General features: G+C 36.2%; 2 long non-coding RNA genes across 5 annotated transcripts in view; one reads left to right on the top strand and one right to left on the bottom strand.

Annotated features, from left to right (window-relative positions):
• On the bottom strand, nt 1-24,252 carry LOC142864363 (uncharacterized). The gene is made up of 3 exons (XR_012914914.1): nt 24,122-24,252; nt 6,449-6,572; nt 1-2,659 (listed from the first exon to the last, which is right to left on the bottom strand). It is a non-coding gene; the product is annotated as an uncharacterized LOC142864363 (long non-coding RNA).
• Nucleotides 1-25,114, top strand: part of LOC105858225 (uncharacterized) — an 88,181-nt gene that overhangs the window by 35,799 nt on the left and 27,268 nt on the right. Inside the window, exon 1 of one of the 4 annotated variants that reach the window (XR_001148035.3) lies at nt 17,984-19,964. The exons of the other annotated variants lie outside the window; for them this stretch is intronic. This is a non-coding gene — a long non-coding RNA (uncharacterized LOC105858225). Of the gene's footprint in view, nt 1-17,983; nt 19,965-25,114 lie in introns of those variants that run through there. 4 annotated transcript variants of the gene reach the window in all.

Genomic DNA, 25,114 nt, shown 5'->3' on the forward strand with positions numbered 1-25,114 from the left:
AGTGCCATATTTATCTTCTCAGAGTAACTCGCCAGCAGTAAGAGGCAGATTTACGCAAACATATTTAACAAACAATAGCAGATTTCAACATCTTTAACTCACTTTTGAAGAATGATTCTATGTAATTCAAGGAAGATGATTTTAACATGAAATACTTTTCTTAACACATATACACTCATTCAAGAGTTTGTTTGACATTTTTATGTCTTCTTACATAAATATCAGGGATGCTTAAGTACAATATGGAAAAACTTCAATTTTCACCAAGCACTCATGTGCTTTGGCTTACAGCATCTGAGTTTTGGCAGAAGAGAAGTGAGCAAGGGGAAAAAGAGGGAGAGGCCATTTAATAAGAAGCACAAAAATGCTTTCTCTAAGTAAGAGATGTGGTCATCACTGGACTCTCAAATTGAAAAATATTTTTAAAAATCTGTGGAAAAGGTGCAATTTCCCAGATATGTTAACAAATAATAAAACATAAGAAGTGGTTTTTCATTTTTCAAGAGCATAAAAATATTACTTCATCTATTCAAATGCATTAGACAATTATTTAGGTCTTCTTCTTTTTTTTTTTTCTTATGTGCCCAGTATTTTCATCTTTAGACCTTACTAATGCTAGACATCTTCTTGTCTCATTTGGTAATTTAATATTCTGTTCAGTCTAGAAATGTAAACAATATGTTAACTTGATTAAAATAAGACCAAAAGATTTATTTTCTTGTCATATTGCCAGAGGTTGAATAATAACTGACATCAAAACATTGGGAGGTTTTCTAGATTTCAAGACCTCTTTCTTAAGAATTGCTTCATTTTGGTGAGGTGGCCTCTCCTAGGAATCTTTAAAATGAGTGTTTTTCCCTTGTCTACAAATAGATTATAGAGGAAATGGCAGAACTATTTTAGAGTATTTAGTATCAAAACACAGAGCTTATTAATATTATTAATTTTGTATTTATTGTATGGGGTATGTTGAGTACTGTTCTAAATGCTTTTATGCATTAATTCATGAGGTTTCTGTGTGCAGTGACACTGTGTCACACTGCCAGGATTACCCTACAGGACTGTGGTATTCATTTGCATGACTGAAAGGATAGTAGATGCTGCCTAGTCATAGCTGAGGCTGTCTCCGGGAATGACCCATGGCCTGAGCAAGCAGCCTCACTCCTACTGGAGACACCTTTGAAGGGTCATCAGCTGGCTCAGCTCCAGAAGTCCCCATACATTGGTATTTATGTTGTTTGATTAATTCTGTTATTTGTGTTGCATTTATTTATTTATTTATTATTGGAAGAGAAAGTCTCCAGCAGGGACTGAAGATGTTCTCTTTTCCTCTTTTATTTTTAAAACTCCAATATTTGCTGATCTAGAAATTACACTCTTTAAACATATTTCAACTTATGCCAAAAATTTTGTAGTTACAGCATTGTGTGAAGGAATATATAGTTTTTAAATATTCTACTAGATGTTAAAAACAGGCAGAAATTTTTATCAAATGAGATGACCCCAAATTGTCTTTTGGCTAAAAAGTCAGTGAGGCTGTCATATCTTCTTTGCTAGCAGTAGGATCAGCCTAATCCAGTCTTTTGTGGTGATCACATACATATTCATAGTGTAAAAAATATTAGCAACAAAAGAGGTAACATCACCATAAAAATCCAAAACCAGGGGTAATAAAGGATGTTAAAATCTTTGAAAGAATTACTGTAGATTCAGTCTACAGGAAATTTAGGAATTCTCTCTCCCCATTAATGTGCTCCAAGAAAAGTTTAGTTCCAAGGGCCCAGCTCTACACATGCTGCCCAAGCCCTCAGGTGACTGTGACTGCATCAGGCTCGTGCTCACCTTTGTCATTATCCACAGGACATAACAAAAAAGTCTAATGAGATTCATAGGAATAAAGGCAATACTTAAACAGGTGTATATAGTAAATGGTACACTTCTATTGTATTGGTCTCCCTAGGGCTTCCATAACGAACTACCACGAACTTAGTGGCTTAAAACAACAGAAATGTATTTTCTCACACTTCTGGGGGCTAGAAATCTGAAATCAAGGTGTCAGAAGGGCCCTGCTCCCTTTGAAGCCTGTAGGGAAGGATTCTCTGGCTGATTCTAGCTTCTGGTGGCTCCCAGGGTCCTTGGCTTCTGGCAGCATCACTCTAATTCTGAGCCACCGTCACATGGCATGGCCCTTTGTGTCTCTTATTAGGGCACTTTCACAGGTGCCCTCTGGTTCACTCTGATCCAGTATGATATCATCCTCATCCTTACTTTAATTACATCTACAAAGATCCTATTTCCAAATATAGTCACATTCTGAGGTTCTGGGTGAACATGGGTGGACACTATTCCACCCATGGGGATTTTATATATGCAATGTGATCAAATAGCCTTACTACTAAAAAAAAGTGAAGAAAATAACTGTGTGGGAAAGATATTTGTCCTATTTCACAGAGGAGGAGTTTTAAATAGGCTGACACTTCCAGTTGTCCAAGCTGAGCTCAGATTCCAAGACGCTGGGTGAAAGTGTGGTTCTCTGCACACCAGCCATGCTGCTATGCAGACATGCTGCTCCTCTTCTGCTGTTTTGTGTCCTCATGAGGACGGGCAGCGCCTGCTCACATCACAAGACTTCGAATCACATCTCTTGGTGTTGGGTTCCCTGACAGAAAAGGAAAGATGAATATTTTATGAGATTTTACCTCTAGGATAGGTCCCAGGCTCCAGCTCTGCACATTATTCCCAGGCCTTCCAATGACTTTGACTTGAACCACCAAGAAATGCTTTCCAGCAGATGGAAGCTCCTCATTCAGTGTCTGCATAATCCAACCCTTCAAGTAGTAAAAGCATGTGACACCCAGTTAAAACAATCTGGCTTTCCATGTCCTCATATCTGACCCTGATCAGAAAAATAAGCTTAATAGCTATAGGCCAAATACTGCAGTTTGCTTCAGGACTCATGCTGATCTTCTTAATAATTTACATTTGTGGTATTTATATATTGTCCTTAATTATTGTGTGAGTACTATCAGGATAGAAAACATCTATCATTTTTTTTACATAATACTTTTTTAGATTTCTTTAAAATGAAATATGTTAATCACCACTGATATTTTACTTGAGATTGTTATAAAAGAAATATAACTGGATAGAAAGCATATGCCCTTAATATCTTTGAAGACTGAGAAAAAAAAATCTTCCCTCAAAATGGAGAATCTCTATAAGCAAAGGGTGATGGAATTATAATGAGGGCTAAAAGAGAGAAGAAAATGGAAGCTCACAGTAATTGCTCCTCTGCGGAACAATCGGAGCTGTGATTTCAAGTCTTCATCCAGTTATTCTGCGGGTCAGCTGGAGGAACTGCTTTGTTCCCTGGCTAGAAGCATCACTGAGGAGTGAATGAAAGAGGACTTATCCTATTGCACACTTCGGGAAATCGACTCACTACTAGGGGAGGGTGCAGTGACATTATATTGAGCCATCAGTAGGACTGTAATAATCAGATACTCTTTGGAATTCTCTAAAATTCTTAAAAGTGTAAAGAAGTCCTGACACTGAAAAGTTCCAGAATCACTATTATAGAAAAAAGGGGTGAATCGGCCACATGAGCCTTAGGAGTTGTTTTTGTAAAAATATAACATTTTAACCCCAATGTAGTCATGTTTGATGTATAAGTATATTTATTTATTTTTCAAATCTTGATCCTTTAATATACATCTCTTAAACAATTCCATCTGCTAGAATGAGAAGTATGCGTACTACACTTTTGGAGTTGTATGCATGTACTTGTTGACTTAGTTCTAGTATCAATGAGTGAAATCCCAAATATTGGTATGATAGTTTCATTATTCATCAAAATGATTGGGATAAAAGTTGTCAAATCCTTTCATTTCATTATGTGGACATGGTTTTATTTTAAAAGAAAAGGGGTTTCATATCTAACACTTAATACAAAATGTTCACTTATGTCATCTGAAAATAAATGTTGATATGAATCCAAAAAGACACATCAACTCCAAGGAATGGCAATAAGTTGACTTGTTCCAGAAGTTGATAGTCATGTTGCAACCATCAACATCTTAGCTGGAGTAAAGACTTAAATGATCTATAATTATATATAACAAAGGCAGGCCAACTGTTGAAGATGATCCCTTAAAAATAAAAAAGAAAAGAACTTCATGTGGGTTTAAACTTTGTCTTGTTTCACTCTTTTATTGTGTTTTACAGTTCCCTGGAAGGCACATTATATATTAATAAATGGCTGATTTTCACTTGATTTTTTTCACTTTAATCTTTCCAAATGGCAAAAATCTGTTTTGTGTGAACTTTAAAAGTTTGACTAAGATGCTTCAATGCTAATTGATTTTTTTCCCTGGAGAAATCACTTCTAATTAAGATTTTTTTTTTAAAAAAAGTTCACCTTTTAACCTAAACATTTAAATGACATTTTCTCAAATTATTATATGCCAACTATACACACATACCAACTACACCCAAAATTGGAAATTTTCAATGTTAGAAATCCTTCAAAAGGTATCAAATGTCTCTAGAAGACTGCTGACCTAGTAGTAATAATGTAGTTTATAAATATGGTTATTTAACAAAAATGCATCTCAATATAAATGGTTACTTACTTCCAAGATAGTGAGAGAAGAAAACATTTTTTACTTCTTTTTAACATTCCAGGACACCTCAGCATGTACTTTGTATGATATATATATATATATATATATATATATATATATATATATATATATATAGTTACTTATGGGGTTGAAAAAACCATTGGTACCCTTGGATGGGCATTTTATTTTTTCATTTGTTTAAGCAAATATTTACTGAATGTCATCTAGGTGCCACTAACTTTGCAAGGCACCAGAATACAGTGTAAATAAAACATATGTCTATTAAGTAATACTGTTTTTGTTTCATGAAAATCTAATGCTGAATGTGTCTGTGATCTTCTTGGGTCCATCACAAGTATGAAGTGTTGTTTTGTCATTGCGAATATAAGGCAGCTCATGCATTGTATCAGAATTTAGTAGTGATTCTTATTAATGGGTACAAGAAAGCATTCATTCAATTTTTTGTGCCAAATTATTACATTGTTTTCACAATAATATTGTAATCCAGACTTTTTTTATCACTTCTATTTTTAATATTGATGTATGTGGTCCATAAAAATATATTCAAGGTCAGTATATCTAAGATAGTTAATATTGTAATGTTCTATTATTTCCATGAGGACAGATATCAAAATAATTATTTAAAATTATCTAAGTAGATAAATAATAATTTTTTTAAAAAAACCACTCCTGAGGTCTATATACTTTATAACAGCATAGAAAATAGAAACTTCAAACCAGTACTCCAGAAAGCATTAACAATGTCTCTAAATTTCTAAGTACAAAACTGAGAAACAATTGTTAGTTCGTTATGACATTAGAAGCAATTTTATCAACCAGTAAATTTGCAGAAATTTCCTGGCATCATTGGCTAAATGACTTCCTTCTTCTTCTCATTGATATAGATATATTACTGGGATCAGCATTTATAAGCAATAAGTGATGTAAAAATAGACAATGTAGAGAAGTGAGTCCATAGTGCTTTTAGACAAGATGATGAATCCTACTGAACCTGAAAGGAACAGTGATTATGATTTAGACCTGAGCTGTCCAAAGCAGTAGTCATTAGCTTTTGGGAATATGAGCTCTAAAGGTGTGATAGCCCTAATTAAGAGATATTGTAATTATAAAATACATACCAGATTTCAAAGATATAGTATGAATAAAAGAATAAAAGATTCCAATGCTGAATTTTATATTGGTAGCAAATTCAAATGATAATATTTTAAATAGGTTAGTTTAAATAATATATTAAAGTTAATTTAGTTGGTTTTAAATTTTTTAATGTGATTACTAGAAAAGTTAATTGTATGTCTTGTTATATTTTTATAGAATAGTACTAAATAACTGATTATTAAAATGTGTGGATGGAAAAAAAATCCACACACCCATATAAAAGGATTGTAAAACATGTTAATAATATATCTGGTGTTAAGTTTTTAAACCCTTTTATGTGTTTGCCAATTAAGTTTTTTGAACTATTTATTGTGATAAGTTTCTAAATTTGTTGGCAATGGCATGTTATAACTACTTATTGAAACAATTAAAATTTTTTCAACATTTATTTTAATTTACTTTATTTTGCCATTCAGAATGATAAATATTAGTAATTTGCCTTTGAAAGGAGCTTGCTTGAAAATATTAAGAAAGAGTAAAGCATTTTAACAATTTAAGACTATATGGAAACATGCTGACAAGGTAAATTGTATATAAAATATGTAGAATGTATGTGACATCATTTAAAAATAGGATCCTTTTTGCAAAAAAAAAAAGAAAAAGCTATTAAGCAAAATGTTAACCAAAATCAGCACTTCTGGTGACCTCACCTTGTCTCTGATCTGATCATATATTTCTGACTTGGAATTAGGCCGTTCCTCTCAAACGCCTCCCCCAGCCTCTGCCTCAGGGTCTTGCTGCTTTGCTGCACTGGAGACCAAAGGGTTTAAAGATCTAAAATGGACAGGAAAACATATTAAGTGGCCAAAGGCCTAAATTCCAGTCATATCTTTGCTGATGACGGGGTGGTTGTTAAAGATACAAAATCAGCCTCACAATGGCAGAAAGAGAAGGCACATCTGTCTATTTCTGTGGGAAGTTGTGAGTGCTCAGATTGTCGGTGGTCTGCGTTTCATCCTCTTTCCTGATTGCTTCTGGGTCCCCCAGCTTTAAGCCCTTTGGAGTCCAGCACTTGTGAAGTGGTCCAAGTTTTTACCCCTTTTGCTCCATACCTTTTTTACTCTGTTGCTGGTCTTATTTCTCACTTTAAGTCCCAATTTCAACCTGAACCTCTGTGCAAACCCATCATGAATTCAGAGCTCTCAACGCACTCCATTCGAAAGTGCCTGCTCTGACAGTACCCTGATCTCGCCCCATAATAAAAACTCATCTGATCTGAGCACTGCTCTGAAAAGTGACTCAGGAGACTGATTTAATAAAGTAGTTTGTGGGACTATGACAAATGTAGATGGCATTGTGTATTATGCCTTTAGGTAACATGATTTAGCAGTGACCTGTTCAATATATACTGCTTTAATAATAATACTAGAAATTTATTACTCAATATTCGGGTATGGAATATTTGATATAAAATTGACCTTTTTAGAAGTATTTTAATTAAATAACAGCCAGGATTAAACCTTGTTTTGATTCTTTCTTTATAAAATTTATGTAGCTATCATTTTACTCTCAGTAATTTTTTTTTAATTTCTTTAAAAAAATTTTTTTTCTTTTCTTTATTTCTGAAGGGCGTAGTCATATCTCAGTCATTTTTGAGACTCTCTGTCACTCATGGATTATAAAGGTCTCATTTGCTCTAGGAGAACAAGCAAGAAGGCTTAGTTCATTGTGATAGGTTTTGTTATTATATAAATGATGATTATATATATATATAAAACATATGTATGTATGTGTATGTATATGTTATATAGAAACAGATAGAAAAATGTCCCCAAATTCACATAACCTAGTACATTATGGAAGTAAAACCCTAACTCAAGTTTTCTGATTTTAGATCCTAAGCTTTGTGGAGCTGCATTACTTTTATATTCTCAAACCCAGCCCCAAGAACAGGCACATAAAGAAAAGGTAAAAGAAATGAATAACACTTAGAAATTTTAGTCTGTTTGTTATAAAATCATTGAAAATTTGACAGATTTTTACCAAATTTGTACATTATATCTGGAACAATTTGCCTTAGAATACAGGCCATACACCAGACAGAGACTTTCTCATTCACTCTGGAAGGGACAAAGGGAGAGAGCTTAAAGAGTTGGGGTCACATTCCAGGAAAGCTGAAACTGAATTGGGAAGTGTGGTTATATGCTGTATTCACTACTGTCTACTTTATGCAGACTACTTCTTAGAACTGAGACTAATCATAACATGCTTTTCGGATGTTTATATATTTGTTAATAGCTCAGAAAACCCCCCAGATATTTGAATATCTACCCCATATATAAAAGTAGTATTTTGAGCTGAAACCTCTAATTTTTATGTTTTACTTGCCAACACTACAGCTATTCTTAGATAAAAGATATAAAGTCTTTAAAAATTAACAAAAGATACTAACTGTAAGCAACTACAAAACATCAAAACATTTTTAATAAAAGATAATTCCTTATGAAGTTCTTAACTATTTGTTATTTTTAAAATCCATACCCTGTGTTTGAACTCAATGGCTTTTAGATTGAATTAAAATACATGGTTAAATTCAGTGAAAGCAATGTTGTCTAAGTTATTAATTATTATAAATTATCAACTAATTTATTCATTAATTATCAACTAATTATTAACTAATTAATCTACATTATTACCCTATACTTTGTTATCTTCAAATCTTTCTCTGATTATTGAGGAGTTTCACTTCAAATATATCAAGAAAATTTTAAAAGTACATATTTTACATTATATGCTATCATAATTATGAATTTAGGATTATAAAATTAAATTAAAAATGCAGACATTTTCTATGTATGAAAATGTAAAATTTCAGAAATTTACTTAAAATTCTCATTTAACTTACTGAAAATTAGTAACTAATCCAAATTAATGTTTCTAATTTAATACCACTTACAAAATATGAAATATTTTATTTTAAGTGTTCTCACAATCAACTGTTCTCAGAAGAATGCCTAAATTTAATATTTCAAAAGTTGACTTTGGTTAATGTGGCAATAGACTTTTGAACTTGGAAGACAAGTAGTCAAAAAAGAAATGGTTTAATTTTCTATTTTCCTAATTTATGGCAGACATATTTCCATGTCTATATTCTGTTGTCATGTTTAAAAATGCTAAATTGAAGCAAGATTTTGTGTTAGCATAGTGTATTTGGGGATTTCTATTTTATTAGGCACAGACATTTAAATATTTGGAAATGTTGAGTAACATGCGCATGGCTTGTTTAAATTTGTGAATCGCCTTTGCAATGAAATAGGTATACAGACCTGCAATTTGGTCTCATGTCGGAATGAGTCATAATGGAAGTTATATAGTCTAAGCAAACAGTGAAAGAACACAAAGGCCAATGATGTAGAGAGAAGTAATGACATACTACTGAATAGTTAGACCTTGAACTTTAAAATAGATATCTGCTAGATATTATTGTTGGGCAAAGACAACTAGGTAGAAAGTCACTCTTCTTTAAAAAGAACTCTTTGTGGAGTCTAAATATAATTACCATTGTGAGATTTATAGATAGCTCTCAAACAATGTGGGAATTTTTATTCTTCTCTCTATAGGTCTGAAAGTTCACTCTTGTTACCTATTTGTATAAAATACCATTTCAAGCCATGGTATCTTTTAAAAGATTCTCTAGATATACTGTTATTGTTAATTTTAATTTGGGACTCCAAATTTCATCACATAAAACCCTAAGACAACTATGTTCTTATTGGTTAATTCTCTCATACTACTTCAAAAAGAAAGCAGCTTTGATTGGAATCCTCTGTATGCAAAAACAGCTTAAATCAGAACTGGCCCTGTTTAAAAAAATAAGAAGTGTTCTTGGTTAATAGAGTTTATAGTATGATCTACCATATCATTTTTATTCAGTAAGAATATTTGAATATGAAGTTAATTCACTATTAAGGAATATATGGACTTGGGAAAAATAATAAAAAAATAGGTTGTATGGTACAAAAAGAAGAATCTTTTTTTGTGTTAAAAATGTATTAAGGAAATTTTTTACATTCTATAAAAGTGTTTTAAAAACAATTATTAAGTGGACAGAAAGAGCAGGCCTAAGAAATTATCTACTTATGAGCCAGTATTCAAAAACAAACCTTTTAGTGAAATAGATATGCAGTTTTTAATAAATTCCCCCCCCCCAAAAAAACCCAAATGGCATAAACTTGATTTTATTATCACGTTTTTACCCTTCCCAAATACATGGATTTATTTCAGTAGGCTTATTAATGTTGAAAATAAAGATATCCAATCTAAATTTATAACACAAGATATATAACAACATGGATTGATACATGAAACATTGATAAGAATATTTGAAGAAAAGGTGAGGAGAGAACTTTTTTCAATAAATGTTAAAACACTATTACCTCTAATGATTACAACTTTTATCACTATGGATCTAATAAAAGAACATCAGGCCTGCTATACACTCTCACAATTGCAGTTGGATTCAACAGAGATCTCATGAGTAGATAAACGAAAAGAAGAATAAGGAGTAAAAGAACGAATAGAGAAAAGATGACAGGATGAAGTAGACAGAGACAAATCTGTGAATACCAGTTGTGGATTTGGTAGGCTTAGAAGCTACAGGCAAAAGTTACAAAAAAATATTTCAGATTTGACTGCATACAATTTAATTGTTTCTGGTCGTTAAAAGCATAACAATCAAGGCAGAGAATAGGAAACAAGTACACACACGCAAACCTGCACACACCCATGTTGCACACACCCAACACCAATAAAAATGGGCAAAGAACATTAACAGACTTGACCACAGAGGAAATGTACGTGGGTAATAAAATTTAAGAAATGCCAATCCATTGATAATAAGATATGGGAAAATGATAAGATACTACATAGTGATTTTTTTCTCTTTATAAATTTTTTGAGGTGCCTACCACCCGATAAAAAGTTTTTTTTTTTTTTCCTTTTTTGTTTGTTTGGCTTTTTTATTTATTTATTTTTTGACATTTTGGTTACATTGTGTATCTTTGCCTCTCCCTAAGAAGGGTTAGGCGGGAGGGGGGAGGAGGAAAGGGATATATGCTTTCATAACGTGTGTGGTGCACAAAACCGGGGGATTGGACACATGGGGGGCAGGGGGAGCAGCGGCAATATTTGTAACCCTAACAATATTTGTACCTCCAAAATATGATGAAATAAAAGAAAAAAATTGTTTGAGGTGATATAATATGATGAGATAGACTCTTAGACTTTGCAGTTGGGTATGTAAATTATAATCTTTATGATAATTAATTAAAATATGTATCAAAGACCTTAACAATGTTTATGGACTTTGTCTCACTTTTCTGAGTCAACTTCTGTTTTGAGAAATCCATTCTGAAACATGAAATAGTGATCAAAAGTATTTAGAACTTCTCCTTAACACAAATATTTGAAAATCAAGGAAAGGTTAAAGAAGGTGGTTATTTAGCGGCTAAATAGTTTACTATCTTCTAAAATATGTTTCCAATTAGGTTTAATGAGTAAAGCATTTACAAAGCAACACTTTCAATATACTTGTAAATGAAAAAAGCAGAATAGAAAATTGAGTATACTGTATAGTTTAATGTCAAAATGAAAAGGTAGAAAGATTGGCAGGAAATATACTAAAATACAAGGATTATTTTTCTCTGAGGTATGGGCTTATATAGAGTCATTGAAAACATTTATGCTTTATTTTCTATTTCCATTTCTTTTTAAATGTTATTTCCATATATTTCCTTAATAATTAGGAAAAAATCATAACTCTTCCGAACACCATTAAGACCTTGTAATGTAAGATCTGGCCCAAGGGCATAGGGCACTAACTTGCTGATACACATGCATTCCTTTCCCTTGGCTAGAAAGAGTCTTGTCCAAGGAGACAGAGCTTTTTCTTTTTAGCATTCATTGTTAAAACACACCTTATATCAACTTGAGGAGATTTGTACAGATTATAATGCTAAGTGTTTAGGAAAATTGAACCAAACTATCAAGAAATGTATTAAACAAAATTTTTACTCTTAAAGAATGACAAACGGAAGCATTAGCTAAATGTGACAGGCCAGAAACTCACGTATTCTTTACCTTTCCCAGCATCAAATCACATTCCATGAATTGTCACGAACCTTCTCTTTTATAGGAATATTTTGCTGCTTCTTTCTTGAAAATAATTTGGAAAATCTTTGGCCCTAAATTAACGGAGGTAGACTGTATTTGGATCCACTAACTCCAATCCCCGTTCCCCTTCCAAGTTACTGCACTGCTAAAGGAAGCAGAGAGAGTTTGATTCGGTTAAGAGGGGATTCATTAGCGATCACAGATCAAGAACAACAGCTCTGGAGAGCATTCGGACGATTTCATTTCCAGCCCACGTCTGTTTGTTCACATCACATCCAGGTGCAGTGAGGACAAAATGAGATATTAAGGTGGCTAAACAAGATATTTTCCCTCCAATATACAGAGATAAATGTTGCCAATCGCTGGACTAACCATGCCCTCTGAGAAACAGTCTTTTAAGCCCTTTGTTACTCCTTGATTGATTGATTGATACATTATTCATTCAATTCACATTTCAGAGCACACTGCCAGGGAGACTCAAAGGATATGTAGAAATAAATAAAACATATTAACTACTCTTTAAAACTTTATATTCTAGCAGAAAAACACATACTAGTCTCACACTTACATTTGGTTCTTCTCTTGTAATATTTTTTTGCACCGTGTTGGCATAGCACTGATGTGCCACCCCAGTGTGGACCAACTGCTCGTACACATCTCTATTCTACTGTACAAAATCAGAGGCCATGGGGTGATTTTCTTTAAAAAACCATTTCTTTCCCATTAAAAGATACAATTTGTTGTAAGAGTTTAAAATAGAAATCTTCACAATTTATTTACAATGTTTTGAATGATGAAAAAGCTTTATGAATTATGTTGCAGACACATTTTCATGTTATAAACTGAGATGTATCTGTATACAGCAATAAGGACCAGATGCCTGCTCCTGGGAGACTGGATAAATATAAGACTCAGAAACACCTTTGTAACCTACCTGGGGATTGTGAAATAATGAGTGGCCTTTGTATGGAGAAGCAGTTAGCTAACATACCTGAATAAAGCATGTGACTCAGGGGTGCTGGGCCCTTGGCTGGAGAACCTGTTTTCCAGTTGATCTTGTTTGCCGAATGAGCTCATGTTCTGTTTGGCGGGCAACCTCACTGTCAGCAGAGCAACACATCCTAGCTGATGGTTTATGCCCGGGTCTGACCATGCATAGGAAAGAAAGGTTTATCTGCTAGTTTGTGTGTGTTTGTTTTTTCTCAGATTTTTCCTGTATAGCATCTCCCAACAGTTAATTTCTAATATATTTTCCTAACTTCACCTATGATATTTAGATTATATTGATTTGAGTCTCTTACCTTTTTCAGAAGGTAGCCTTTCCTGCAAATTGTGGTCACTTTAAAGATTTGGTTTATAGGGTTGACATTCTTGACACTAATAGCTTTTCTAGGTACTGTACTTGCAATTTGGGTGAAGTGGCCTCAGGTGATGAGTTGTTGAGCTATGATCTCATGTTCCACACACAAGGTGCCCATAATTGTGTGTGTTTCTATTCTATTGAAATCGCCATCATGCAAAACTACAATTTGCAATGAAACTGTACGCAACTGAACACAGCATAAGACACAGCCCTCTTCCTTGGGGTGGCTGCAGCTTTGCTGGTTTGCCCACTCTGACAATGGAGCATTGACTGAAGTGTTCCAACAGGGATTCCCTTGTCCCAGTAGGTGCTCCAACATTTTATTATATTTTGTGTTCATTGAACCATGCAACAAATGGTAAGTTACAAAGTTCTAGTGCTAATTTTCAATTCCGCCTCCTTAAGAATTTGTAAAAACTTTTAGTTTATTTTGGCAGGATGTTCCCAAATGCATTTCATGAAGTACTAATCTCACAAGCTGCTCTATGAAAAATGGAGTTTGTGTTGAAATAAGTTGGGACATAGTCCCAATTCTATTCTCCCCTCCTGTGGGGCTCCATGTGTATTAAAGTACATCAAAGTGCTGAGAAGAAGAAGAATAAAGAAATCTGATCACATTCATTTAGTCCAGAATTTCCCAACTTACTTGCCCACATAGCCCTTTTGAACAAAACACCTTTAAAATGCCACAGATGGTGGATTAATTTAAAACAAACTACTGGAAATGCTGGCTTAGGAGTGTCTGTCTGGTTTGGTCCTGATTTCTCCTCTTCTTATACCACTCCCATTCTGTTTATCTTCCATGTGTGCTCCCTAAGACAATTCTTGTCTCCTCTTGGTGGGCATTTCTTTATCATAATATGCAAAAAAAAAAAAAAATCAAATTCTGTTGCTACATTTGCAAAGTGTATGAAATTCAAATTTTCAATACAGATTGTTCATTACCCATATTTGAAAACTATTACTTTTCTAGTGTTTCCTGTTAAATATAACAGGAAATGGTAGTTATTAATTAACACAGGAGATCACGTCTCTCCATTTACACAGTAGCTCTATAACAGTCTGTCTTTTGGAATGTTCTAGGTCCATAGCTTTTTCCATTTTTTCTACTGTGAATCCAAGATAAAACTAAATATCCCATTGAATTGAAATATGAGTCTCAGTAAACTGTTTAATAAAGTAGCTCCAGAATTTTATTTTTTTACCATTTTGTTCCTGGTATGGGGTGTATCATAACCTTACTAGGAAAACTAGCTACTGTATTTAAAACACGATACAAAATTTGAATTAATTTTAGGACAATAATATGATCCAAATATAATTAGACCTTTTCTTAAAAAAACTTTCTCTTTCCCTCTTTTATTTCCTCTCTCTTTCTTAAAACTTTTTAGAATTTCTTTCAGCTTTTCTTTAATGTCTATTTGCCCTGAAAAGGACTGGGGCTTCCACCTGCACCCACGCTTATCTCAAAGGTGTCATCTCTAGTTAGGTTTTGTCATCCACTAATCCTTGGTCTTGAATTCATCTTTTAATACTTTCTGATCCACACTGTCCCCTAAAAGACACCTATTTTAAAATGCAATGGCGTTTTCTTGGCTCATCAGTTTTCTTCCGGCAGTCCATGATACCTTTAAGGGCAGCAATCACTTTTGCATTCTTACAATACTACTAAGCAGCATGTGAACAAGAAAGCATTTACCTGTGGTTAAATAAATGGCTGATTTGTCTGCAACATATAATTCTTCATATGTTGTTAAGAAACTTTCAGAGATCCTAATTAAAAATGTCTCAAAATTCAACCTAGTTAAAACAAAACCTTATGAATGCACACATATTTCCTACCGTGCTGTTCATCATATGCATATGTGTTGTTTTTTTCTACATGCTATTTTTGTTTACTATTATACTATTATAGAATAGTTTTTTTGACAAGGCTTTTTAATGGTTATTTTGACTGGATATATCATATTTGAGTACTGTATCATGTTCTAGTTCATGAAATCATTTCATTACTCTCTAGCCACATTAGTGTGTATTACTGTTCATTAAACATTTACTTCTTAGCTATTTACAGTTTGTAAATAACAGAACTAAAATTTACTAGTGTTTCAGTGTGTTTTGTTGCAACTTTGTTATTTATTTTAGTTTTTAAATGTATAGAATAAATTTGTAAATGTGTTTTAGCTTAACATTTTAGTTTTGAGCTTTTAAATTCATTTTAGTTGTTTAATGTGCCAATCTTTGTTTCTGTTACTCCTCAAAGTTGGAGGCATTATTATTTCCACTTAAGTACATTTATTTTTAGCAAATTTTAGGTGTTTCACTCTTTACTCCACTTGGAGTATATTTTAGGATATAGTGTAAGTTTGCATCTAAGTATTTCTGTTCCAGCAATAGCTATTAAAAAGCTATTTAATATTTTTTTCTTCCCGGATCAAACTGTGATACCTGTCATAGAATTAGTCATGGTTCTCTCCATGGCCACTCACCTGATAATAGTGAAGTTTATCCACTTATATATTCAAGTCCTAGAACCTGAGCAAAATCTCATCACCTCATGTCACATCTCAGGTAATACCTACTTAATAAAAAAGTATGTGGGCACCTGTTTTCTGGCCAACCTTCTTTTATGTTAGCTCTCTGTTCTATATTATAGTTTCTTGTAGTACAGTGCTGCTGACCTTTGTCATACTAAATATAAATGCATCATTCTGAACTGTTAGCAATAATTATACACATTGAGAGCATGCTGTTACTACAGGAATAAATCATGAGAAGACCCCTCTAGAGTGAGGGCCCAGGAAGTAGCTGAAAATAACTGCTGTAGGAGAGACAGCCTCTTCTCCTGGGATTTATGTTTCCAGAGCTCCTGGCCTCTCTCCACACTCTGTTACTTCCCCAGTGGTGGAGGGAGGATGATTGCCAGACTGGGAAGTTTGGAGAGAAGAAGGCAGCGTGCATGGCTCAGACCCCCTCCTCCTCTCTAGGGGATCTACCTGTCTCCAGGGTGTTTCCTGTGGGCTCTTGGCCTTTGTCCACTTACAACAAGAGGCCAGCCTCTGGGAGGGGGCCTGGTGAGCTTCTGGAGGTCTATGGCCAGGAGCATGAGTCACTTTAGTTCTAGGGCTCATTATTCAGAAGCCCATAGTGCTATAATCCTCAGCCATATCTCCCAATTTAGCAGCAGTAATGAAGCTGATATTTTTGTCTCCATCTGTCCAACTTCTGCATCCATCTCTCAGGTGGTTCCAAGCATGGGTGGATGAGTGTCACTGGTTTTCTTCAAATCCTAACAGCAAGCCAAGATTGAGAATGACCATATTGAAAGGAATTAAAATATTAGCTTCCTGTATGCTTTAAGATTCACTCCATCTATTTTATTGAATATTAGCAAAGATAAAAGACAATTTCTGATTTTTTTCTTTTATTGAGGCCTCATGTATCCACTTGCAAGTGTGCTCAGGAAACTATGACATACTGAGAATATATACATCTGTCTTCCCTTATTTCTCTTCAATTTTCACAAAATATGTTTAAAAACTATTAATCTTATAAACAAAATACGATTTGGTTCTCTCTCATGTTTAGAAGATGCCACATTTCAAGGAAGCACAATTTACAGGTGTGGAGTGTATCACCCTTAAGTTGTGAATAGGTGATGGCCACTGCCACCCACGGGTTGCAGGGAGTTGATTCACCTGGCTCTAGCTCCCTGTATATTCAGAGGGCAGCATTTCATAGAAACTGTAAATGACTCTGGTTTCTTTGCAATGGTCTTAAAATACTAAGTGGTCAGACAGTACATTCTAAAATATAGGGATGTTATGCCTCTCAAGTTCAGCTCAGATATCATTTCCCTGCAACCTTAGACAGTGTGGCCCTGGAAGGTAAATACTACTTATCAGTTTTGTTATCAGCATGTGCCCTAGTACCTTCTGTATAGTTGGCAATAAATATCGCTTAAAACAACAGATTGAATAATCTTCTGATGGCAAACATGAATCTCACTAAAAGAAAAGTAAAAGCAAAACCAGTATATTGAAAAACTTACATCTGTTGAGCTTTCTTATGATCATATAGTGAATAAAGTACTTCTCATGTTTTCTGTCTTTTAGATTTTAGGATAAATAAATGGATATGAGTCAGCTGGTTTCTGTAATTAGAGCACAGTAGCATGCATAGCTCCCAATCCCTTAATCAGGAAACACCGGATGTCTTTCTAGAGCATCCCTTCCCACTTTTCATTTTGCTGTTTACTGCTGAGTATTGCCACATCTCATCCTGGAGAAAACAAAAAAGGCAGGTTTTCCAAAGTCAGGAAATCTCATAAATATTATTTCCAGAGAAGATCTGCCCCGTTTCAATTTCCTCACTTAACATAGAAAGAACGAGACATCTCCAAAGTTACAAAGCTGGTCAGTGGAATCAGGAATGGAAACCAAGTCTCCTAGTGCACACTCTAGACATCTGTGTTTGGCAGTTCTGACCTTGCGTGGACACATGCTGCATGTGTTACCTTGAAGATGTCTGCTTTTAACAAATCCATGTCTCCTTTAAAGACATGCTCTAACGAATGTTAGAAAGGATAGTGCTTACAGAGAAGTTCCATTTTCTGGAGCAGATGAGACAGTTCCACAAAGACAGCTATCTGTATTTTTTTCTTTAGGTGGGGTTGCTTTTTCCTGAACAAACCTTGCATTTCTAGTAATTTCATGGTACTAATGAATCTGGAAAAGCTTTCTTTCCAAGACAAATGTAAGCACCAAGGCACTTTTTCTTATTAAATAATAATTATTTTCATTACACAGAGAAATTATTAGATAAGTAGAACAGTGTAAAATCCTATTATAAAAGCAAAAAATGATTCTGAATCAAATAATTTAATTTTTTTCTTTGTATTGAACAATATGGAGTAAAATTATTCTAATTCCATTCATCAACTAATTTAATAAACATTTTTGTGCATCTTTTATAGGCCACATACTGTGCTAGGCATGGAGGATTCAGGGATTCAAAAATGTGCGCTTAACCCAGACTGGAAAGAAAATGGGCAGTCATGGAGAATTTCCTAGAGGTGGTGACATGTGGAGGTGATTGTGAAAATGTGTAGGAGGTGGAGAGGACATTCAAAGAGAAAAGGCTTGACCGAAGTGGGGTTGAGGCTACACACACAGACATCAGTTAGAAGCCTGCCATGTGGGTAAAGCCAGTGGTGAGGGGGGTTGAAGGGGAAAGGGATAATGGAGGATCTGGAATGGAATGAAGAAGGCAGGACTGGTCATCCCCAGACCTGTACATTAACTCAATAATCTGATATTTAAAAAAAACAGTGGTAATAATGAATAATCCACAGTTACCCTTCCTGGAGTCTGTGGACATTTATTACTAGTTACCTTTGTTAAAACTATTATAGAGCTCACTTGCATGCTTGGTAAAACACTATAGGATTTTTTAAAAAGTCTTTTTATTACAAGAACTGTGTGTGCAATCCATGTTGTTTTTTTTTCCCTCTCTATATAAATAGGACAATGAGCTTTTTTCACCATTGTTTGGTCCGATTCTGCCTGTGGTTTGCTGTTGTTCTCTGGGTTTTCTTGTTTTTGAGGGATTGGGGTCCTGGATGTTGGCACTTTCTCTACAGGAGCAGGATCCCAAGAAGATGGAACTTCATCCTCAGTATGACTTTTGCTGCTTTGTGTGGGCAGCTATTAGCTTTGTACCCCTTCCCTCTTATATTAGAGAAACAGTATCTGTAGGATCAGTGTGCATGTGTCTGTGTATAAAGAGATTTATAAATTTTAAGGAACTAGCTATGAGATTATGGAGGCTGAGAAGTCCAAAATCTGCAGGGCAGGCCGGCAGGAAAGAGCTGAGCTGCAGTTGGAGTCTGAAGACCACCTGTCCACTGCAGAATTCCTTCTTGCTCACTTGAGGGAGGGTCAGTGTTTTGTTCTATTCAGGTCTTCAAAGGATTGGATGAGGCCCACACTCATTAGGGAGGGCATTTGCCTTACTCCAAGTCCACCAATTTAAATGCGAACCTCATCCAAAAACACCCTCACAGAAATATCCTCAATATTGTTTGGCCACATACCTAGGCATCGTGGCCCATGCAATTTTATGGACACATAAAATTCACCACCGCTGCCCTCATCCTCTCTCCTGCAAGGAAGGAGAAGCAAGGAAGAGCAGCACCGTTCTATTCTGTCCTTTCCCCTGGGAGCTGGGTGTTCCGGGAATCCTGCCCTGCCTGGCGCTGCTGTGTCCTGCTTCAGAGCCACTGGCGCCGGTCCTGGTGCCTCCAGGCTGCGAGCTTTGTGTGTGATTTCAATTCAGTGGTGTAAAAACTGAGTATGATGGCCAAGAGCTGTTAGAAATAAAGAAGAAATCAGATTCTGAGGAGGAAAAGAGGGAGAGGGAAGCTTTATGGCTTGGCCAGGACATGTGGCTTTAAGCTTTGGTGACAAGAGCTGTGGCTTTCCTTGGCAGGTGGTAGAGGGTTGGGCTGGGTCATGCTGCTTTTGGCTTTAGCTCTTGTGATCTGGGCTGTCAGCCATAAGTACTGGCCAAATGGAATTTCCAACTTGACAGGTCACTTACGCTGATGGAGCCTTTTTCCATGAAATGGAGGCATCTAATTGAGACTGGCCAGGACTGTAAGAGCAGGCGTCTGAGCACAGGGCTCAGCACAGGTGGGAGCTGGGGGCCAAGGAAAGTGAGGGTCCAGGGGCCCACCAAGTGCCAACCTTGCTAGTATTTTTTTTCTATGTTATAATCAGATCAAAGACCAGGCTTGTGTTATCAGTTGGGCCCCTGAAATCCCAATAAGAATATGCTTGGCTCTTGCTGAGGCTGACCATGCATTAATTCCAGGTCAACCTAGAAGGAGGGACCTAAGTCATGTCCCCTGTTACTTTCTTCTTTTGCATGCTCAGTGTCCCTGGGGTACCTCCTTACAGCTGCTCTGTAGACATGCACGATAGTCATAGGTGAGTTGACCAGTGTGCTCTATTTCTTCCCCTGGGACAAAGGTGTGCATGCTCTCAAACTTTAAATTCAAAAGGAAAGGAAATCCTGAATTAATCATCTGTAAAGCAAGTTCCCTTTTACCAGCTCTCAATAATGAATGAGTGCAGAATCAATAAAAGCATAGATAGATTCTGAGTGTGATTACTAGAGTTCAGTCGGCATCTGGCTCCGGCCAAGCAGTGCAGCCCTGGAGTTTATGCCCTAATTACACAGGCTGGCCCACCGCCCCCAGACCATACCTCCTGCTTCTTGCTCTCATATTTTGTTTATGCTATTCACTATGTATGTCTTCTGTACCTGGCTAATTTCTAACTATGTCCCAAAATGTGGCTCAGAAATGTCCTCTTGGGAGCATTCCTGTTGTCCCCAGAGTCTCTCATCTGTGTATCCTTGGTGCTCTGTAGTTAGGGTACCAGGGCTATAATTCCAGTTACTGTAATGTATTGGAACATCTATTTACATGTGTATCTTTTCATGTTGGACTAAAAGCTATGCAAGGAGAGGATCATATCTTACTTAATTTTCAAAACCCAACCTCCAGCACAGAACTTGGTATAGAACAGTATCATTGAGATACTGACCTGAGAACATTTCCGCACATACTTCCTTTTGTGCTCATAGTTTCTCTAAGGGATCCAGAATAAAACTGATAAAAATGTTTTAAAAATTGGGTATTTGTTTAGAAAGACTTTTTATGGAAAAAGACTGATTAGACACTAACAGAATGCAAACTACCTTTTAAACAATTTATTTTAATGTCCTGCTAGGCCTCATGTAGCCTTTACTTGGTCTGGTGAGTTATAACATCAACTTCTTCTATGACATCTAGAAAGCCATTTTATGCCTCAGTTACTCTGTTTGTGAAATTAGAGATAGTAATGACTACTGCTAAGCAACATTGATAAAAGATCCTTGATTTAAAAGTTTTATAACTGAATGCTCCCAAATAATGATTCCAAGCACATTTCTTCTAAGTTTCTGATGATCTTATTAGTGGTGAAGGAGAGAAAGGACAGACTTTCTATTTGACAGTTTGGTATTTCTATCTCTTGAATCAAGCCAGCTGAGTTAAATATTCTGGTCATATTTAACTCAAGTCTCTTTTTTCCAAATTATTCAACTATGCCATGGAAAATAATATTTGCTTCAACCTATCATTAGATAGTATGCTGACAGGCTTATAAAATGATATGATTTTTCATTTCAGTAAACCACATTTAAATCATCATTGCATTCCTTATCTACCTACTAAGTGGTAATTTGGTTTACTGCTATTAACTAGAATTTTATATTTTTTGACTCTTTACTCAAATTGCTCTTATCATCTATTCCCTAAATAAATGCTATTACTCAGAGATACTGTGAAATTAAAGAGAAACATCTAAGAAACACAAATGATCTAGGAAAACCGTGAAAGAAAGTTTGAGGATAACGCTAGCATTTGGGGGTTCGTCTCAACTTGAATGTGATGTACCACATCCTCTGCTCTTAAGTTTAACATGGACCTTTGGTCGAATCACTTCCTCTTTCCACTTTTCAGCATTCATAGTTTCAATGTTCACGTCTATGTAGGTAAATTATAAATTGCTAGGTCTGGTTTCTCACTCTATTTTTATAATCTATTTTCTGTGGATATTTCAATTTGGATATTTCAACGTTTCAAACTCTAGTGAACAATAGTAGACCAAAAATCAGATTGACAATCAAAGTTTGGGGACTAGCTTTGCTTATTACCAAATCAACATATAGGCAGAGCAGTTTCTATGCAAGCTAAGGTTATAGAGACTGGTTGAATGGACACACTTCCATTTGCATCCTCGGTTTCCCAAGGCTGTCTGAGGGAAGTTTGGTGATTGGTGCTGGTGTCGTGTTGGAGCATCCCAGGGATGGTGGGTGCACTTATCCGTTTTTCCCTCCACCAGGTGTGTGTGGTGTGTCTTAGTCCATTTAGTGTTGTTATAGCAGAACATCTGTTACTAAGTGATTTATAAAGAAAAAAATTTTATGTAACTCATGGTTTTACAGGCTAGGAAGTTCAAGGGTTATTGTGCTATAAGATGGCGGAGGAGGTCTGAGGGGACATGGATACATGCACAGAGAGGACCAGACAGAAGAAGGGACCTTGCTTTATAACAACCCACTCCGGGGGGAACTAATCTTGTCTCACATGGGCAAGAACTCACTCACTACCAAGCCATTCATAAGGGGTCTGCTTTATGACCCAACCGCCCCCCCCCAGGCCCTACCTCCTGATGCCACCACATTGGGGTTCACATTTCAACATGAATTTTTTTGGGGAAAAACTCAAACCACAGTAAAGGGGACTTTGTAGAACTCAAGGCTCAATCCAGAGCCACAGATGAACCCCTCCGCATACTACAGCTTACGGGACTCAAGGTCCTATAGCAGATCTGCACTTGGCCTACCACATTCTGTAGAGAAACTGCACCATATACAAAACCAGAGGGCTCCCCTCACTGTGAGCAGTGGGTCCTCCACTGCCAGGAAACCATAGCCAGGGTATCTTGGGCGTACTGTGGGTAAACATCCCTGTTTATTCCTTACCAATTCTGACCACTTCATGACAGTCTGTTCTCAGTAGTATTTCTTAGATTTACCCTGTATTATTTCAGCACATATTTGCACAACCAAGAATGTGTCTCGAAAACTAAAAGTTTCTATTGAGAGTGCATAGTCCTGTTTTAAAATTCTCCCTTCTGATTTTCTGATTCTTCCATTTTTCCAATGTCACTTTCAGCCCATCACTTTCTGACTGCTCATCTGTGGCATTTGTGCAGTTCTCTCTACAAGGCTCAAACTGACCTCATGTTCTGGGGCTGGAGTACCTCTGAGCCCCACCACTAATCTTTGACACTCTCCACTAAGATGCTCACGTCTCAGTAACCGCCTGCTCTGCTGGTGCCTCCTGACAGGCTCCCAGGGTCACACCTTTCTCCAGACGCTTCTCTTCCAGATTCCAGATAAATATCCCTTCCAGATAGTCTAGGTGACCATGTCAACTTTGCCTGTTTTCCATGACATGTTCTTCGATTAGCTCATCAATTTCTGACCCTGCTTTTGTTTTACCTGCAATGGGCATTAAATGCTATATAATTTCCCATAATTCCAAGCAGGGCTTCTGGCAAAGGTGAGCCTGAGGCAGGCTGGTGTTCATGGCAGGATTCTACCCTGGTGTGGAGGGAAGGCATGGCAGCCTTTTAGGCAAGTCGGGGAGCCCATTTCCCTGGTTCTGTGGCTGGGGAAACAGCCTGTGACCTTGCACATTTGTCTCCAAGTCCACTGCGGGTGGAGACTACAGTGGGACAATTAAGTCCACCCGTGGCACAGCAGGAAACTCTTAAAATCCCCCCTAGCCCTGTTCAAGAGCGAGGAGAAAGGAGGAGCTGTGGCGGCTGGGATTCAGAGAGGCTTTTAAAACTTGCATTCAATAGACTTTGTTAATGCACTTGCTGATTATTAGAAGAGAGTAAATCAACATAAGAAAAATCAAGGCTATTTTAATTGCTAAGCTTTTCTGCATGTAGCCATTTTCTTTACCTCTGTCTTTCTAGCAGGAGGAAATCTCATTCATTAATAATATTGGTCAACCAACAAAAAAAGATTCTTAATCGTGCTGTTTATCTTTTATTGAGGAAGAGTCTACCGCTTTTTGGCTCTTGCTATAAGAAATATCTACTTATTCAATCATTAAAAAACAAATTCTAAATTCCAAAGACATAACTTTTTCAAGTTAAAAGCATAACATTATTTAAGTTGTAATACATATCAGCTTTGGGCCAGACCATTTTTTTCCCCTTACCATTTGTCTCACTTGTAGTCCAAGTCCTGTTTGGGAATTGCTTTCAAGGCTTTTTCCTGGATCAGTAGAGCAAAGGCTGCAATTCAAGGAAGAAGGTGAATTTTATCAGTGACCACTGTAATTGTGCGAAAGGCAGTAAACACTTTCCTTTCTCAAGGCAGTGGGTGTGGCCTCCCCCTCCCAGCACCAGCAGAAGGCTTTCTCCCCTACCTCCGGTGTTGGCTAGGCTAGTGCTTGGGGTTTATTTTTGTTTACTTATGGTTATAAATATGTGTGTATTTATTTATTTGTGTTATTTCCTGGAGAGGCCTAAGTATATTGTAAGGTTAAGGCCCATGATATAAGTTAAAATCACGTGCCATGTACCTATACTGTATGGTGCTTTAGAGTTTTTCAAACTGAGTTCATGTAATAGCCAGGTTAGCTGCCACATTAGTACTTCCAAGTACCCAGAAATGAGATGACTGGACCTGCTGTATGTATGAGTTGGCAGAGTCTCAGACATGTGAGATGAGTAGTCAGGTCTACCTGTTGTTCTGAGTCAGTGCTCTGTGTTCACTCAGTTCTGCATCATTCTATCCATAGGCTTGCTGTTTGAGGAAACCCTTACGCCAGGATGCTGGAATTCCCCTGTATGTTTCTTAGAAGTGTAGGGGGTGAAGTTCTCCAGACCCTTTTTAGGGAAGAAAAAGGAAACAGGAAGGTGAACAGACAGCCACTTATCTTCCAGAAGCCAGGAAATATATTAATAGCATTTAATTCTATCCCATTTCTTTATCATCCTGCTCTATAATGGATGTGATTAGGAATGGGATAAAGATGGAAGTGAATTAATATTTAATGGCAAATTAATATTCAATGTTTTAGGCAGAATGCTAGATACTTTCTTTACATCTTCTTCGGTTTAATCCTTAAGACAGTTTATAGATAAGACTCTTTTCCAGTTTTCTTTTGAGGAAACAGTGTTCAGAGATGTTGAACCTCTAATCCAGG

The sequence above is a fragment of the Microcebus murinus genome, chromosome 25 (genome assembly GCF_040939455.1).
Source record: "Microcebus murinus isolate Inina chromosome 25, M.murinus_Inina_mat1.0, whole genome shotgun sequence".
Lineage (NCBI taxonomy): Eukaryota > Metazoa > Chordata > Mammalia > Primates > Cheirogaleidae > Microcebus > Microcebus murinus.